Consider the following 6,000-nt stretch of genomic DNA (forward strand, 5'->3'; position numbering starts at 1 on the left):
AGGAATCAATGCTATGAAAGTATGATTCATTTCTTTTAATAATTTTTCAGAATGGAAAAATGCTAAAACTGCTTTAGTGACATAATTTCCTACAATATCCCAGTATTTTTGAAAAAATTGTGCAGGAAATCCATCGGGACCTGGGCATTTATCTGCGGCTAAACTAAACACAGTTTGTTTAACCTTTTCCATACTAATAATACTAGTAAGAAAATTGTTATCTTCATCTGTAATTAAGCCACTAATAGACTTAAAATCCTCATTTTTGTCGAAATTACAAAGTTGATTTTTTGTATACCTAAGTTTACACTCGTCAGAGATTTCTTGTTTAATAAGTTCTTGATCGGTAATACAAGCACCATTCTTATTAATAAAATGCTTAATACCATTTTTACTACGTTTAATCGTGGCATAACTTTGAAATTTTTTGGTATTGTTATCTCCAAAATTCGCTTTGGTTATAGGAGATTTTTGTTGCCAATAAACACGTTTATAGTCAAGAAGTGCATCACACTTTTTCACCCATCTCAATTGTGCGTTTTCTAAATGGGCAATATGAGAAGAGCCTAGTTGTTTTTGAATATTTTCTAACTTTTTTTCAGCAATTGAAAGTTGTCTAAAAATATTACCAAATGTAGACTGATTCCATTTCTTAGCCTTTTGTTTTAAAAGTTTGCATTTTTGAGAAAGACAAAACATATACGATCCTCGAAACTGATATTGCCAACAACTTTTGACCATTTTACTGAAATCATTTCGGAGAGTCCACATGAGTTCAAAACGAAAAGGAGGGGCTTTCTTATGATTTTGGTCCTGAAACTTCACAGAGATAGGACAATGATCCGAGCTAGTAAAAGCATGATGCACAAACTGCATGTTTGGATAACAACTAATCCAACTAGGAGAGGCTAAAGCTCTATCAAGAATTTCAAAGACATTTTCAGAACCAGTTTTCTTTTTTTCTCCAAGTAAAAAAATTACCGGAAAAAGGGAGATCTATACAATTTGTATTACTTAAAAACTTAGTTAATCTCACACAACGCGCATTCGTTACCGTTGCACCCCCTCTTTTTTACTAGGGCTCTTAATCTCGTTAAGATCTCCTAGTAATAAAAAAGGTAAATCAAGATTAAAGACAAAATTCTGCAATTCATTCCAAAATTCCGACTTTTCAGACGGTTGAGCTGGAGCATAAGCAAAAATAAAGCAAAAAACAAGATTCTTCGTTAAGTCGCACACTTCACAAGTAATGAATCTTTTCGACTTAAAAATGACATTTATTGAAAAAGTCATGGAAATAGACTCTTTCCAAAATAACCAAATACCACCCGATAATCCAGCGCTAGGAATAAAATCGCAATTATTAAACCCAAAGTTAGCTATAAGAAAAGGTTCGGGCTTAGAACTCGATTTAGTGTCGCATATTGCTAGGATTTTAATTCCATTTGACGAGCAAAAGAAATTAAGTTCTTCAGCAAAATTCTTTCTTTTCGTACCCCTAACATTCCAAAAGGCAATATTCATGGAAAAAACTTTAAGGCGAAATGCCGCAAAAGTGGCTTAATGACATCGGCAAAAGCTAAATACAACCATGACCAGCATAGTTGATGTGCTATGTTGCAAGTACAATGAATTGCAAGATCAGTCATACAAGATTTGAGCTTAAACTTGGTTCTAACAGAGACGACAAGGTCCCAATCAAGCTTAAGAAAGCCAGAGAATTGAAATTCAACTCTGCTTAATTTTTGAAAGTAGAAACTTAACCAACAAACAAAGTATATCTGATGGTCACATAAAAACTCAACAAACATGTTCAAAGTTGCTAAAGATAGCTTAGCAAAAAACTGATGGAATGAAACCATAAGAAACGTTACTGGTAGAGTGGTAAAAGGCAAGGGGTAACACTTCGAGAAGCTAATCCAAAAAATCATACAACGCATCATAAATAAACCTGATACAAATTTTTTATACAGCAAAAACAAATCTGGATTACAATAAGGTTCTATAATTAGCCTGGACAAGTATTGAAGATAAATACTCCAAAAGATAGCTGAAGAACTTGTGACTGGAAAATCGTCATGATCGATCCTTTCATTAAAGTAGACACAATGCTGGATAGAGCTCTCCTTGGCTAAATAGGAGAGCAACCAAGTGTCCACTAAGAACGAAAGAGAAAGATCAAAACAAAGGAGCGAAAAAAAGATGAAATTAATCACAAAAAAGGGAGAAAATTGATATACCCCAAACGAAAGACTTGGTTTCTGCAACTCAGTCGCAACAAGAATTGCCACAAAGACGACCCCAAGAACTTGAGCTGTAGAAAATCCGGCTCGAAAAGATATAGAAAGTCTCTGGAATGTTACCCCAAAAGAAAACTCCGGAGGGCAGCAGACCCTAGTGAAACCACGGACCGTCGCCGCGTTATTTCTATACATAGGGGCAGACTCGAAGCAGATGAAAGGACACCTAACATCGCCATCGTCGCGTACCAGTGACGCCCTCCAAACGGCCGAACAGGAGACGGGAACTCGCGGTAGAAAAGAACAGATCAACCAAAACAGGCGATCTTTAACACCGCCGTCGGATACACACTTGCACAAAACCTGTAAAATCAACGCACCATCTTCATTAAAGAAGATTACACAGATTGGTTGTAAGAGAAGTACAAGGATCCGATGTAATACCCCGTATTTTATATATAATCAATTAAACGGATATTATTATATATTAGTTATTATACATTTTATATTACTAATTAAGTCGGGTTAATTGTTGAGTTGATAATTACGTTGAGCTATCGTAAGTTAATTGAGACGGGTTTATATGGAATTCGAAATGTGAGCTAACCCATTTGAGTTGGCCCAATAACGTAGTCAGCCCATTTAACCCTTAACCCTAAACCCTAACCCTAATAGTACCCTAACACTACCAAACCCTTCCCCTCAACCCGCCTCCCTCAATTCATACTCTTTCAACCCGCCTCCCTCTTTTCTTCAACACCAATCTCAGCCTTTCACACATAGAGAGAGAGAGAGAGAATGACCGTGGGTGTTGACGGCATAGCAAGGAAGAGCTAGGGATGATTGTCGACGACCGTGGGTGGCCCTGGTGGCTGTTGTGGTGGCGGAAAGGTAAGCATTCAACCCCCTCCTCTGTTTTTCGCATTGATGTCGGGTTTTCGGAGGTTGTTGCGTGTCTTAGGGAGGTAATAAGGGTGGTTGTTGACGGGGTATATGGGTAGGGTGGTTAGTGACGAGTGTAGTGGTGGTGGTTATGGTGGTTTTGGGTGGTGATAGTGACGGTAAAAGGCGGCAGCGACAGGGGGTAGCAAACGGGTCAAGATATGGGTTTTCAGGCGAGTTTAGATGGGTAGGTTTGGGGTGGCGCCACCGTGGACTTGGGGGAGGTCAAAACGGTGGTGCCACTGTGTCTGGGTGCGTGGTTTGGCGGCGAGCATGACGGTGGTGGTTTGGCAGGGGATAGGTGAGAGTTGCGGTGGTTGTAGGTTGAGGAAATGGGGCGTTTGGTGAGGCACGGTGGTGAACCAGGCCAAATGGCAGCCCTGGCTCGAATCGCCGGCGGCAGTCGACCAGGCTGGTGGTGGTTGTTGGTGGTGGGGTCGAAGTGGGGAGCATGGCTGGTAGTTGTCACGGTGGTTCAGGCGGCGCGTGAGGAGTGTGGGCGAGAGTGAAGGCGTGGGTGGTAAGAGTCGGGTTATTCGAATTGTTTTGAAACGGGTTTTCATAGTTTAATCGTTATAATTCGTTAATTGGTCGTATTCTTAATTAATTAATTTAATTCCTGAGTTATTTAAATAATTAAAGACGGGTTTTAAGTCGGGTTGTTGAGTTGTTCAAATGTTTGATTCGGGTTTTCTTAATCGTATAATTCGTATAAATCTTTTAATTATCTTATTGGTTATTCAATTTAATTCCCGAGCCAGTTAAATAATTCATGTCGGGTTTTGAGTCGGTTTTGTTAAAATGGAAAAGCTACTATATCGGGAAAGTCCATTTTAGGAAGTTCTATTTTTAGTAACTTCTATTTTGGGAACGGGAATAGTTAAGTAATTGTTTATCATTTAATTATCTTTCAGAGGGCGAATTGTCGTGAAATATTACTGGACACCCGACCATTTGACTGCAGTACTGAGGTAGGGAAATACACTTGACTCATTATCGTTGTTGAACTGTGTTGACTTGATTCATGGTTGTTGATTTACGTTATGATTCATATACGGGAAGGTGATTAACTGAATTGATCGTATTGAGTATGATGTCACAACATCGGGTAACCGGCATGATTTTATGATTTATCAGTTCAGTGATTTATATATATATATTGTGTTGCATTAATTTCTTTTGAGCATTCATATGCATTGGAGAAGGAGGATGTTGGGGCGATGTGGTGTGATGATGACGATGTTGTGATAAGGCCCAGGCGGGTTCTGCAGGACTTGCCCTGGTGTCCTCAGCTGCGAGCTGGCAGATCGGCTACGGTCGATATATATAGTCTACCGGGGATCGGTATGGTTGGGCGTTCCGGGTTATGAGTTATGAGAAATGAGATATGAGATATGAGTTGAGATGAAGATGGAGGTGACGGAGGATCATGCATATCATATTTTTTGTTGTTTAATTATTTTCCCTACTCAACCTCGTGGTTGACCCTGTGTATTCGTGAACACATGTGATGACCCAAATATTGGCGAGCAGACTTGACAGGTTTAAGAGATAGAACGGGAGCTTGGTGGGCGTGAGACACTGGATCAGAAGACTTAGTAGCTAGATCATTGATGCGTGTCTTTTATATGATGTTTTACATCCCATTTTACACGCATTTCAGAGCTCATTCTTGTAGTTTGTGCTGCATTTCTCCCTATTTCCGTCTACTTCCGTATTTTGTATATTATTGCAGAAATGTGAAGAATCCAGCGGAAATCGAGCTAAATCCATTCCCAAGTATCCTACATTGCATTTGACATAAAGTATTCACCCGAGGAACGAGCTTGGCGCGCAATTCAAGGCCCAAAAGACAAGTCCACGAGTTTTAAGAAGTCAAGTAGCAGCTCAAATAGTCGATCGACCATCACCCTCAGTCGATCGACCAATGTTCGGGTTCCAGAAGCTACTGTACACCGAGGACCAGTCGATCGACCACTTACCTTAGTCGATCGACCACAATGCTGTTCCAGACGTGAATTAAAAGACCGAGGAACTTGAAGCCCGTTAAGTTTTAGGTTTTGGAATAATTGTTACGTACACTTTCTATATAACGTAACAGAGAATATCTAGTTTAGTATCAAGTTTTTCATTCAGTTTTCAATCAGTTTTAAACCTAAGTTCTATTCAAAAATTTTCATTAAGTTTCCGCATACGGTTCTTGATAGATAGGGTTTGGGATTGTTGAGCATTGGATTTTCGGTTCTTAATAACTAATCTTTCCTCTGCAAATCGGTATTCTTCTGCCCTAATTTTAGTTCATCTTTATTTTATCAATAGTTTAGAATTGCTAGCTAGTTTCCCGCAACCAATTTCATTGTTTATGTTAATTGCTTCCTTTACCGTTTTAAGCATGAATTCAGTAGCTAGTTTCATCGTCAATGTTATTGTTTTCACCCTTAGCATGAGTAGCTAAATAATTTGTGCTAGGATGTAGGCGAATTGTAGCATAGGCGGCATTAGATTAGACACGGCCTGAACCCGCGTGTTGGTCGATCGACCACCTTACCCGGTCGATCGACTGACCTCGTGAGCCTATTTCGTTTTAATTGATTTTAATTGTTGTATTTAACGAATCGAATGCATGCGACCAGTTAGATACCCTTTTATGACTGACCCAATAGATCGAAAGATAGGGAATGTTGTTAGACCATCAATTGAATCGACTAAACTGTGCTAAGATCGAAAGATAGGTATAGTTTAGACCATTAGTCACTTTTCAGAACGAAAGTTAGTATTAGTGATATTAGGGACCTATAGCGAGATCGAAAGATGCTAT

This window comes from Silene latifolia, chromosome 10, assembly GCF_048544455.1.
Source record: "Silene latifolia isolate original U9 population chromosome 10, ASM4854445v1, whole genome shotgun sequence".
NCBI lineage: Eukaryota > Viridiplantae > Streptophyta > Magnoliopsida > Caryophyllales > Caryophyllaceae > Silene > Silene latifolia.